Here is a 12,975-nt window from a genome sequence, read left to right as displayed (position 1 = left end):
GAATGTTTAAAAATTTAATAATGCCCCCTAAGAACATTATTACTGCAATTACCAACTTGGTGGCCGGAATCCTCCCATCCCACCCACCACTGGGATTTTAGCGGGTGGGTTGGGGACAATGTGAATCCCCATTGTCAGTCGGGCGGGAATTTCCGGTTTTAGACCAGCGCGGCTAGAGAATTCCTCCCCGTGGCACAGTGGTTAGCACTGCTGCCTCACAGCGCCAGGGACCTGGGTTCGATTCCCGATTTGGGTCACTGTCTGTGTGGAGTCTGCACATTCTCCCCGTGTCTGTGTGGGTTTCCTCCGGATGCTCCAATTTCCTCTCTCAGTCCAAAAATGTGCGTGTTAGATGGAATGGCATGCTAAATTGCCCCCTAGTGTCAGGGGGACTAGCTAGGGTAAATGCATGGAGTTATGGGGATAGGGCCTCTGTGGGATTGTGGTCGGTGCAGACTCGATGGGCCGAATGGCCTCCTTCTGCACTGTAGGATTCTATGTATCTACTTCTCATTTAAATGTTGGACACAGGCTTCTAAGTCAGAAGGTTATGGAGTCAATACAACAACAGCTTGCCTTTAACATATATAAAACAATCCAAGGTGCCTTGTCAGCCAAAATTTGAGACTCGGCTACAAGAGAAAATTTTAGGACTGATGACAGAAGTAGGATTTTAAGGAGTCAAAGGAACATAGGAACAGGAGTAGACCATTCAATCCCTTTAGCCCACTCCACCATTCAATAAGATCATGGCTGATCTGTGGCCTAACTCTATGTATCTGCCCTAGGCCCATATCCCTTGATACCTCGGCTCAGTAAATATTTGTCTACCTCAGATTAAACCTAATGATTGTATCAGCATCCACTGCCGTTTGAGGAAGCGAGTTCCAAACCTCCCTCACTCTCTCCGTGTGGAAGTGTTTTCTAAGGAGGGGAGAGAAGTGGAGAGTCTTTGGAAAGAATTTCCAAAGCTTGGAGTTAGACAGCTGAATGCATGGCTGCCAATGGTGGAATATGGGAAATTAGGTATGTGCAAAAGGCCAGATCTGGAGGAGCGCAGAGATCTTGGAAGCTTGTGCGGACACTAGCACACATTATAGAGTGACAAGCCAATGGGAGCATTCATTGTTGGATAAGCTGTTTAACTGAGACCCCATTTGTTGGCTCAGGATAGTGTGTGTTAAAATCCCATGGCTCTAGTTGAAGAAAAGTTGTGTGTCTCTGCCAACATTCCTCCCTCAAATAACACCAAAAGAATGAAACAGATTAATTTTTGCTTGTCTGCTTGTTGTGCACAAAATGGTTTCCCCAGTCACCGCACTTCATTGTTTGTGAAGCATTGCATGCTTCTAATGAGTTATGATCAGTTGATCTATTAATGCAAGTCTTCCGATCTTCTTTCTTTAGACCATGAACGGGAAATAGATATGGAGCAGGAATGAGCAAGTTGTAGATTTCATTGAACATTCCAGTATTGAGGATGGAGAAATCAAACAGACTTGATGGTGAGTTACTCGAATCTTATGACACATGAAGATAATAAAGGTTTCAGTACAACATAAATGCCATGTCCTCTGTATAAGATACACCGAAGATAAATAATGCGGAGCATCATGGTACAGTATAAGTGTTGCTAGGGTGCCATATCAAAACCCCGAGGAATATTATGAAGGCAGACCAGACCCCAATAGTTTTTCTATTTTGACATTAGTGTGAGGAAAGGATGGTTCATTACAGGTGTGATTCTACTGACAAACTCGGAAACCTTTATCAAAACAAACTTTATTTCACATAGTTTAACTATAACAAATGAATTGGCTTAACCTTTAACAGTTGAACAATACTTAAAATGGAAGGAAACAATTATAAGTTATAATTTATCACCATAAGAGTTCCAATCAACCAACATTTCTCTTAGACTTAAAACACACTTTAAACAGCAAAACACAAGTATACTTGCTTTAACCTTTGTTAATAGTCTCAGAGCTTTGAGAGAGAGAGGGAATGAGTTTGAGCAGCTTGCAGAAGACTTCAACCAGCTGCAGTCAGCAACTGCTCTTTGTTTTCAAATGAAAATGAAATTGATTCTCTGCTACAAGCCTAGCTCCTCCCATTAACCGAATATCACAATGACTCTGTCCCTGTATGCCTAACTTACCTTCCATTATCTTAATCAAAACAACACCCCATTTAAGCCTTCCACTAAATAAACACTTTGATGGCTAAAATGAATAATTAGCTTGCTTTCTTGGCATCTGTTGCATTACTCCAGGCAAACTGACTGTCTGTAGAAAAACACTGCCTCTTAAAAAATTCCCGCATCAACATAAAATATATTGAAATTGCACAGTATCAGCACAATCAGATGGGCCAAATGTAAACAACAAAATGCTGGTTATTTATGACGCCATCTCTGCCCCAGTAAAGACCAGCCCAGATCTTTCTCGCAAGTGTAATATAGGCGCTAAGGGTGCTTACAAAGATAATCACCTAGATTCCCAATTCTTATACCATTACTCCCAATATCATAGATTGATAATGACTGGAGCTTTAGTTGTTACTTTCCAAAATATTGTAGTGTGGTGTTTTTTAAACATTTATCTGGTTTCTTTCAGAAGTGGACTTAGCTTTGGACAACCTTCAAGAAGCCAAGTCAGTGGTGAGTCTGCAGTCCTCAAAACATGACATGCTGCACTTTTGAAAGGAATAATTATTTCTACTCCCACATAGGAGACTAAAGGGGTTGAATTGGGTGGCACGGTGGTTAGCACTGCTGCCTCACAGCATCATGGAGCCAGGTTCGATTCCTCCGTTCGGGTCACTGTTTGTGTGGAGTCTACAAATTCTCCCCATGTCAGCGTGGGTTTCTGTGCTCCGGTTTCCTCCTACACTCCAAAGATGTGCGGGTTAGGTGGATTGGTCATGGTAAATGCGCGGCATTACGGGGACTGGGCGGGAGTGGTTCTGGGTAAGATGCTCTTTCGAAGAGTCGGTGCAGATTTGATGAGCCAGGAATTCAGTGGGATTCGTTCCACATAACAGAAAGGGAAAGAACAGCTTAGTGGGACGAATTGGATAACTTTTGTAAAAAAGAAATGGTGGGTTGGATGGTCACCTGTGCTGTATGATTCGATAATTTTGCAGAGCTTTCCAGATCATATCGTGTGAGATAAGGGTGAAAAATATTAAAGAAAATTCTCTCTCCCATTCTGTCTCTCTGTCCCTTGTAAATTTGAGGATTGTGTGTTTTAATAACCCAGTGAACATGTATGTGGTCTTGTGGCGCAGGAGGAAGTGTCCCTGGCTCTGAACCAGAGGCTCCGGGTTCGAGTCGCACCCCAGCACTTGGTGGCCAAGGAAGATGCGTCCATAACGCAGTCAAACAGGTTGTGTATCAACCTGCAAAATCCTTCCAACACACCAATGGCTGGCGGTAAGAGTGGGAGAGACTCTTGGTCAGCCACGCTTGATGTAGAGTGGTGCCCCTCTAGCGACAGACTAGCGACCTGTTCCGGAAGTAATAAGCTAAGGAAACAGACAAAAGTCTGCCTTAGTGTGCCACTAGGTGCGGGAAGAGAATTGGGAACATGCTTGTATTCAAAAGGATAACATTTTTCTGAGCAATGTTTGGCTTTATTGAGCTCAAGGAGAGACTAGAAAACTCTGTGACATATCGTCAACAGACTCCTGAAGAAGCTTCTGACAAATTTCACACTAAAATCTCCTAGTTAATTTCAAGGATGTGGGGAATTCCTGGTAAGTCTGAAAATGCATGACAAATTCACTGAAGGGGAGAAAGCCATGGGTATCAGTTAGAGGAGTCATATCAGGGTCGGCAAAGCCTTGGGGTATCTGGAAAAACCATCGTTGGGAGCATGACTGACTGCTAATCAGGGGATCATTTCATGCTAGCTGTCCCACACAGGCTCCCAATCCGGCAATTAAAAAAAAATCATCTTCCTTGTTTACAAACCATTGCCTTACCCCTCACTATTTCTGCAACCTCTCCAGCCCAACAACCCTCCCAGATGTCTGCACTCCTCCAATCCTGGCCTCTTGCACAACACTGAGTTTAATTGCCGCACCATTGGCAGCTTTGCTTTCAGCTTGCTGGGCCCGAAGCCCTGAGATTCTCCCACTAAACCTGTCCACTCTTCTCTAAGACACTTCTTGAAAACCTTTTTGACCAAATGTTTGATCAGCTCGCCCTTTATGTGGCTTGGCGTCAATTTTGTTTTTGAATAATAGAATCGTAGAATCCCTACAGTGCAGAAGGAAGCCATTCGGCCCATCGAGTCTGCACCAACCACAATCCCACCCAGGCCCTAGCCCCATAACCCCAAGTATTTACCCTCGCTAGACCCTCTGACACTAAGGGGCAATTTAGCACGGCCAATCCACCTAACCTGCACATCTTTGGACTGTGGGAGGCAACTGGAGCACCCAGAGGAAACCCATACAGACATGAGGAGAATGTGCAGACTCCGCACAGACAGTGACCCAAGCTGGGATTCAAACCCGGGTCCCTGGCGATGTGAGGCAGCAGTGCTAACCAGTGTTCCACCGTGCCAACTTCCTGTGAGGTTTAGGATGATTTACGGTCATTAAAGGAGCTATGTAAATGCAAGTTGTTGTTGGCTCCAGAACCTTGGATACATTTGCTTAACATAAGTGTTTCAGTCTCTGTTTTGACATTTTAAATGGACCACATCGTCAACAGAATTGTTTTGGGGGACACAATTCCTGATTCCATGATGTGACAAAATGTTCCCCCACATTTCCCATGAACAACCTGGCTCTCATTTTAATGTTATGCCCCATTGTTCTGTAGCATGGGGGGAAACCAGAGCACCTGGAGGAAACCCACGCAGATATTGGGAGAATGTGCAAACTCCACACAGACAGTGACCCGAGGCCAGAATTGAACCCGGATCCCTGGCGCTGAGAGGCAGCAGTGCTAACCACTGTGCCACTTAGGCACTCCACGTGAGGGTGAACAAGACCCAATCTATACAACTTTTAGGTCCCGGTATCAATGTAAGTCCTACATGGCCAATATAATCCTTAGGTGTGGCACCCAGAACTGAACACAATAATCCAGATGCGGCCGAAGCAGAATTTCTAAAAGTCTTGCATAACATGGGCAGCACAGTGGCACAGTGGTTAGCACTGCTGCCTCACAGCGCCAGGGATCTGGGTTCAATTCCAGCCTTGGGTGACTGTGTGGAGTTTGCACGTTCTCCCCATGTCTGTTTCCTCCGGGTGCTCCAGTTTCCTCACACAGTCCAAAGATGTGCAGATTAGGTGCACATGGCTATGCTAAATTGCCCCTTAGCGTCAGCGGGATCAGCAGGGTAAATACGTGGGGTTACGGGAATAGGGCTTGAGTGGGATTGTGGTTGGTGGTGGCTCAATGGGCCATTGTGATATTGGGAGCCTCCTTCAGCACTGTAGGGATTCTATGTTTCTAACTTTGTCCTCTTTGCGTTCCGGCCCCCAGTCCAGAAGTAGGGAGAATAAGATAGTTTATCCGACCTGTTAATTTTGTCAGGAGTTGGCAAGTATTTTGACTTGTTCCACGTATTCGGTGATTTCCTTCAGCCTATGAAGTGGTTTTGATGTATTAAATGTAATTGGGTCAAACTAACCCAGCCTTGCAATCTAAACGAACAAATGAGTCAAAATGCTAAGCTACGAAAAAGAGTGTTACTGTTGCAAACAATCTGTCAGGTACCTTAATCTATGATGAAGTGTGTATTGTGTAAAGCAGTGATATAGTCAAAGGCTCCGTCTTGTCTAAATTGTACTCCCACAGCAGGTCAATAGCTGCTGTATGTTAATCTGAATATTAACAAGACTGGTCTTGCTCACTATTCTGGACTTTGATTTCTTGGCAGAATTTGCAGTAGTTGCTTGCCAGAATCAATGTGATTCGATCGCTATATAGTAGATGAGTCTCTGAGGTTTCTGTTCGGTTCTGAGGCTGAGACGACTCAGACTGATATTTGATCTTTATTTTGTCTCTTTGATTCTCACCTGGCCGCCCCCCCTCCCCCCCCCCCCCCCCGCCCCCGCCCCAATATCACAGGTGAAGAGCAGCACAGTGGCATAGTGGTTAGCACTGCTACCTCACAGTGCCAGGGACGTGGGTTCGAATCGGGCCTCGGGCGACTGTGTAGAGTTTGTACGTTCTCCCCGTGCCTGCATGGGGTTTCCTCCGGGTGCTCCGGTTTCCTCCCACAGTCCAAAGATGTGCAGGTTAGGTGGATTGGCCACGCTAAATTGCACCTTAGTGTCCAAAGATGTGTAGGTTAGGTGGATTGGCCATGCTAAATTGCACCTTAGTTTCCAAAGATGTGTAGGTGAGGTGGATTGGCCATGCTAAATAGGGTCATGGAATTTGAATCCTCCCACCTCCCCTGTCAAAAGACTGAATGCTGGAAGGGCGCGGGGAGGGGTGTCTATTTTGTTTGGTACCATCATCTAGGGGTATGGAACAAAGGTGGGTAATTGGAGTCGTGGAGCAGCCATGAATGCTGGAACAGACTAGAGGAACTGAATGTTCCAATTATCTACTGCTGACGATGATGAAGATCCTCAATTCCATTTTCATGTCACCCCTCCCATACTTTTGGGTCCTGAGCGTTTGAGCAAGCAGTATCAATATTTTTCATCCATTTGTGAGGCATGGGCGCCGCTGGCTGGGCCAGCATTTATTGCCCATCCCCAGTTGCCCTTGAATCGAGTGGCTTGCTCAGCCGTTTCAGAGGGCAGCTGCAAGTCAACCACATTGCCATGACTCTGGAGTCACATGTAGTCGAGACCAAGTAAGGATGGTACTAAAGGATTTCCTTAAAGGACATTAGTGAACCAGATGGGTTTTTCCAACAATCAACAATGGTTTCATGATCATCAGTAGATTCTTAATTCCAGATACTTTTATTGAATTCAAATTCCACCATCTATCGTGGCAGGATTTGAAATCCGCCCCCCCTGCCCCCGATCCATTGTTGTAAAAGAACATAGAACAAGGAAAAGTACAGCACAGGAGCAGGCCCTTTGGCCCTCCAAAGCTGTGCCGATCATGATGCCCCAACTAAACTAAAAAAAACCTTCTGCCTTTACTCAGTCCGTATCCCTCTATTCCCTCCCTATTCATGTACCCATCCAGTTGCCTCTTAAATGTTGCTCATGTGCCTGCTTCCAACACCTCCTCTGGCAGCGCGTTCCATGCACCCACCACCCTCTGTGTGAAAAACGTCCCCCGCACAGCTGTCTTAAACTTTCCCCCTCTCACCTTGAACCTGTGCGCCCTTGTAATTGACACTTCCACCCTGGGGAAAAAGCCTCTGACTATCCACCCTGTCTGTGCCTCTCATAATTTTGTAGACCTCTATCAGGTCTCCCCTCAACCTCTGTCTTTCCAGTGAAAACAATCCTAGTTTAATCAACCTGTCTTCATAGCCAACACCCTCGAGACCAGGTAACATCCTCGTGAAACTTCTTTGCACTTTCTCCAAAGTTTCCACGTCCTGCTGGTAGTGTGGTGACCAGAATTGCACGCAATACTCCAAATGTGGCCGAACCAAGGTTTTATATAGCTGCAACATGATTTCCCAACTCTTGTACTCAGTGCTCAGGCTGATGAAGGCAAGCATGCCATATGCCTCCTTAATCACCTTGGCCACCTGTGTTGCCACTTTTAGGAAACTGTGGACCTGTACGCCCAGATCCCTCTGTATGTTAATGTCAAGTCCTCTTCTCCCATCAGAATTACAGTGGAAGCACCAACTGCTGAAAAGTAGGATAAATGGCATTAGAGCCAATTTTCCCAATCTTTCTGCCACTCGTCATTGGTGGATCAGCATAGGTTCTCCTTCCCCAGCCACATTGATCATAGATCCAGCATGAGAAACGCAGGTTCAGAGCTGACTACTTCAGTAACTGTGTCTATCTGGAAGCTCTCCAATACTGCTTTTGAACCTGGTGCATCACATGGATGTGGCCCTGGGGGCATCAAGTTTATTTTGTTAGACCAGACAAGGCTTTCTTGTTCCTGGCAACTCTCACACCAGTCGATACACTTGAGTTGAATTAGTTTGGAACATGCAAAGAGGAGGCACTGCGCTGGTGGTTCTTGTTGCCAATAATAGAAATATTTGATCAACCCAATACCCGCCCACTCTGCAGTCTGTTCTCTGATTTCGCCTCAAAGGGAAGCCATTTCTTAATTGTAACATTTTAATTCTTGTTTTCCAATTCCCTCCGTGGCTTCGCCCGTCTCCAGAAACTTCCGAGAGGTCTGTGCACACCTAGTTTTGATCACGCCACTATTGTAAAGTAAAAGTAAAGTTTATTTATTAGTCACAAGTAAGGCTTACATTAACACTGCAATGAAGTTACTGTGAAATTCCCCTAGTCGCCACACTCTGGCGCCTGTTCAGGTCAATGCACCTAACCAGCACGTCTTTCAGACTGTGGGAGGAAACCAGAACACTCGGAGGAAACCCACGCAGACACGGGGAGAACGTGCAAACTCCACACAGACAGTGACCCAAGCCGGGAATCAAACCCGGGTCCCTGGCGCTGTGAGGCAACAGTGCTAACCACTGTACCACCGTGCCGCCCACATGGTGGCCATCCTTCAGTTGCCTAGACCAGAAATCCCAGTGCTGCCTTTCTCAGCTGCTCTGCTTCTCTCTCCCCCTACCCCACCACCCTCCACAACTTTAAGATGTTCCTTAAAACATACCTCTCTTATCTCCTAGTTGTCACGCTAAAATGTCAAATTTTGTTGGCTAATGATGCTGTGAAAGCTTTACACTGTCAAGGTGCTATGTAAATTCAAGTTGTTATTTGACTTGGATACATTTCTGAAATTCCATCTCATTCCCAGGAACTTTCTAACAGTGATAATCCTTGGATTAGAAGCACAAAAAAATAGAGCAGGGTTGGGCCATTCGACCCTTTGAGCCTGCTCTGTCATTCATTTTGATCATGGCTGATCATCAAATTCAATATCCTGATCCTGCTTTCCCCCCATATCCCTCGATCCCTTTTGCCCCAAGACCTATATCTAATTTCTTCTTGAAATCCCACAAAATTTTGGCCTCAACTACTTTCTGTGGTAGTGAATTCCACACATTCACCATCCTCTGGGTGAAGAAATTTCTCCTCACCTCAGTTCTAAAAGGTTTACCCCCTTATCCTCAAACTATGACCCCTAGTTCTGGACTCCCCCACCTTTGGGAACATTCTTTCTGAATCTACCCTGTCGAACCCTGTTAGAATTTTATAAGTTTCTATGAGATTCCCTCCTACTCCTCTGAACTCCAGTGAATATAATCCTAACCGACTTAGTCTCTTGTCATATGACAGATCTGTCATCCCAGGAATCAGCCTGGTAAACCTTCACTGTACTCCCTGTATAGCAAGGACATCCTTCCTCAGATAAGGATTTTTGATTTAATTTGATTTATTATTGTCACATGTATTGGGATACAGTGAAAAGTATTGTTTCTTGCGCGCTATACAGACAAAGCATATCATTTATAGAGAAGGAAAGGAGAGAGTGCAGAATGTAGTGTTACAGTCATAGCTAGGGTGTAGCATTGTTTAAAAGAGTTAGAATGAAGTTTTAGAAGCATAGAACGAGAGTAAAAGATAGAATTAGAAGGTATGCTGGGCACAGCTTGCAAGAAGTCGTCTCGTTCCGGTGCCATCTGCGAAAATAAAACTGCACATAATAGTCCAGGTGTGGCCTCACCAACGTCCTATTGCACTTACTATAATCACTCTACATCTGCCCCTAATGTGCTAGCATGACTGGATGGACCAAATGGCCTTTTGCTGTACCATATATTCAATGTAACCTTTGCTGAAGTGCGTCATTTAAAACAAATCACATTAGGTCCCGATCTGAAATGTCAGCCTTTTGTTTCCTCTTTTTATCCACTGCGTCCGTGTTTACAGCATTTTTCTAAAGCTTTTCTCTTCTGTCTCTGGCTGTTGTTCTCTCTCACGGTTCCTGCGCTGTGCTAATTATCTGTAGTTCTACCTGTCAGCTGGTGAGCGCTATCCTCGCTGGAGGTGTTGACTTAGCTTCACAAAGCAATAGAAATGAAATACAAACAGTCATTAAAGCCAAGCCTCACTGGATTGAATGGATTGTATTTACTTTCTTCATTTAGAATCACAACATCATCTCCCTCTGTGTGCAGTAATTGTTCAGTAATTCAGCTTTCCAACTGCAGGCACCACGTTTTCACGTCACTTGACTTTGTTTTCGTGTTTCCCTCACTTAATTATTTTCTGCCAGTTTTCCATCCTAATTTCCAACTTTTCCGAAGTCCGCATTCCGAACGTTAGGCCGTAATTGCACCCTCGTTCCAATCATAGAATCCCTACAGTGCAGAAGGAGGACATTCGGCCCATCGAGTCTGCACCGACCACTATCCCACCCAGGCCCTATCCCCATAACCCCATGCATTTACCCTAGCTAGTCTCCCTGACACTAAGGGGCAATTTAGCATGGCCAATCCATCTAACCCGCACATCTTTGGAGTGTGGGAGGAAACCGGAGCGCCCGGAGGAAACCCACGCAGACACGATGAGAACGTGCACACTCCACATGGACAGTGACCCAAACTGGGAATCGAATCCAGGTTCCTGGTGCTGTGAGGCAGCAGTGCCAGGGACCTGGGTTCCAGTGGAGAGGAGGAGGGAGTTGGACAGCAGCAATGAATATTAATTTCTCTTTTAATTTCTTATCTTCGTCTTCAACTTGCTGCATTACAGCAATGGGTGCACTTCATTAACAGAGTGCTTACTTGACCGTAAGGCACATCGAGACCGTGCGATTATAAATGTCAGTCTGTCTTGCTTGCTTTCATCTCTTCTCTACAACTACAAACCCTGCCCCCAACTGGCAAGTGAGTGCAAATACCATAAGAAGTCTTACAACACCAGGTTAAAGTCCAACAGGTTTATTTTTTTTTGTACTTTTCCAATTCAATCAAATCAAATCCAATTCAGAGTCTCAACAAGTTGAGACATTTCCGATCCAGGCTGGCAAGACAGGGCGAGTGACCAAATCACCCTCTCCTGGGCCTGACCTACATGAGCCAAGCTGATTGGAGGAGGGAAAGTAATACCTCCTCCAAGACTTGAGCTCATTTGCATCTTAGCCAAAAGGCTGAGATGCCGCTTTTAAAAATTGCTTCATATGAAACATATGAAGCTTCAATGTAACCTAATGACCTCAACCAAGTGCAGCATCCAATCCATACTACACTTGATCTTAGCCAAAAGGCCGAGAAGCACGAGCTTTAGGAGTGCTGCTCCTTCATCAGGTGAATGGGAGTTGGGTTCACAAACAGGGCATATAAAGACACAATCTCAATTATAAGATGATGGATGGAGTGCGAATCTTTACAGGTAATCAAGTCATTACAGGTAGACAATGCGAGTGGAGAGAGGTTTAATCACAGGTTAAAGAGGTGTAAATTGTCTCAAGCCAGGACAGTTAGTGAGATTTTGCAAGCCCAGGTAAGTCGTGGGGTTACGGATAGTGTGACATGAGCCCAAGATCCCAGTTGAAGCCGTCCTCATGTGTGCGGAACTTGGCTATCAGTTTCTGCTCAGCGATTCTGCGTTGTCATGTGTCTTGAAGGCAGTCTTGGAGAACGCTTACCCAAAGATCAGAGGCTGAATGCCCGTGACTGCTGAAGTGTTCCCTGACAGGAAGGGAACACTCCTGCCAGGTGATTGTCGAGCGGTGTCCATTCTTCCGTTGTAGCATCTGCATGACCTCGCCAATGTACCATGTCTCGGGACATCCTTTCCTGCAGCGTATCAGGTAGACAACGTTGGCCGAGTCACAAGAATATGTACCGTCTACCTGATGAATGGTGTTCCCACGTGAGATGATGGCATCTGTGTCGATGATCTGGCACATCTTGCAGAGGTTGCTGTGGCAGGGTTGTGTGGTGTCATGGTCACTGTTCTATTGAAGGTTCACACCTTCCATTTGACAGGTTCACACAGTTTTACATACATACAAACATAGCAGAAGGAGGCCATTCGACCCATCAAGCCTGCACCAACAACAATCCCACCCAGGCCCTATCCTCATAACCCCATGTATTTGCGCTGCTAATCCCCCTGTCACAATGGGACAATTTAGGATGGCCAATCAACCTAACTTGCACATCTTTGGACTGTGGGAGGAAACCGGAGCACCCGGAGGAAACCCACGCAGACACGGGGAGAATGTGCAAACTCTGCACAGTGACCCAAGACTGGAATTGAACCTGGGTCCCTGGCACTGTGAGGCAGCAGTGCAAACCACTGTGTTTATAAATTCAATATAAAAATACTTGTATTATGAAATAACTCTTCAGGTGCTGTTGTACCCTTAACAGATTCCCTTTATTTACAAACTCAATTCTTCTCCTAAGAGTGCTTCAGATACAAAGTCAGAATCCGGAGTGTCAGTAGCCCTGACGCTTCTCAATATATACACAGGTGAGACTCCCTGATTGGGCAGGCAATCGTCATCTCAATCAGGTAGCTCATACTCCAAGAGGCCAACCTCATGGGCCTTGTTGAGGTTATTATATAACACTTTTTACAACCACGTGATGGTTTAAAACACATTGCAGCCAATGAAATACTTCTGAAGCAAAAACAGAAAATGCTGGAGAAACTCAGCAGGTCTGACAGCATCTGTGGAGAGAGAATAAAGCCAACGTTTCGAGTCTGGATAACCCTTCTCCAGAGCTGAAGAGAAGGAAAATCGGACAACATTGGTCGGGGAGGAGGGGCACGTGCTGTAATTGGACAAAGGGAATGTAACTGGAGATGATAAAGGCTGAGAAAGGTACTAAAAGCGTCTATTAAGTGATCGGAATGTGTGAATGGCAGAACAAAGGTACAGATTGTTAGGGGACTACCTGAGGAATATGGCAGTTGGTC

At 45.4% G+C, this 12,975-nt stretch overlaps 1 pseudogene; it reads right to left on the bottom strand.

Annotated features, from left to right (window-relative positions):
• Positions 1–11,119: 11,119 nt before the first annotated feature.
• On the bottom strand, positions 11,120–11,323 carry LOC144490966 (U2 spliceosomal RNA; annotated as a pseudogene).
• Between the last annotated feature and the right edge of the window lie 1,652 nt (positions 11,324–12,975).

This window comes from Mustelus asterias, unplaced genomic scaffold, assembly GCF_964213995.1.
Source record: "Mustelus asterias unplaced genomic scaffold, sMusAst1.hap1.1 HAP1_SCAFFOLD_4130, whole genome shotgun sequence".
Lineage (NCBI taxonomy): Eukaryota > Metazoa > Chordata > Chondrichthyes > Carcharhiniformes > Triakidae > Mustelus > Mustelus asterias.
The sequence above is the reverse complement of the archived record's forward strand: the minus strand, read 5'-3'. Positions and strand labels throughout refer to the sequence as shown.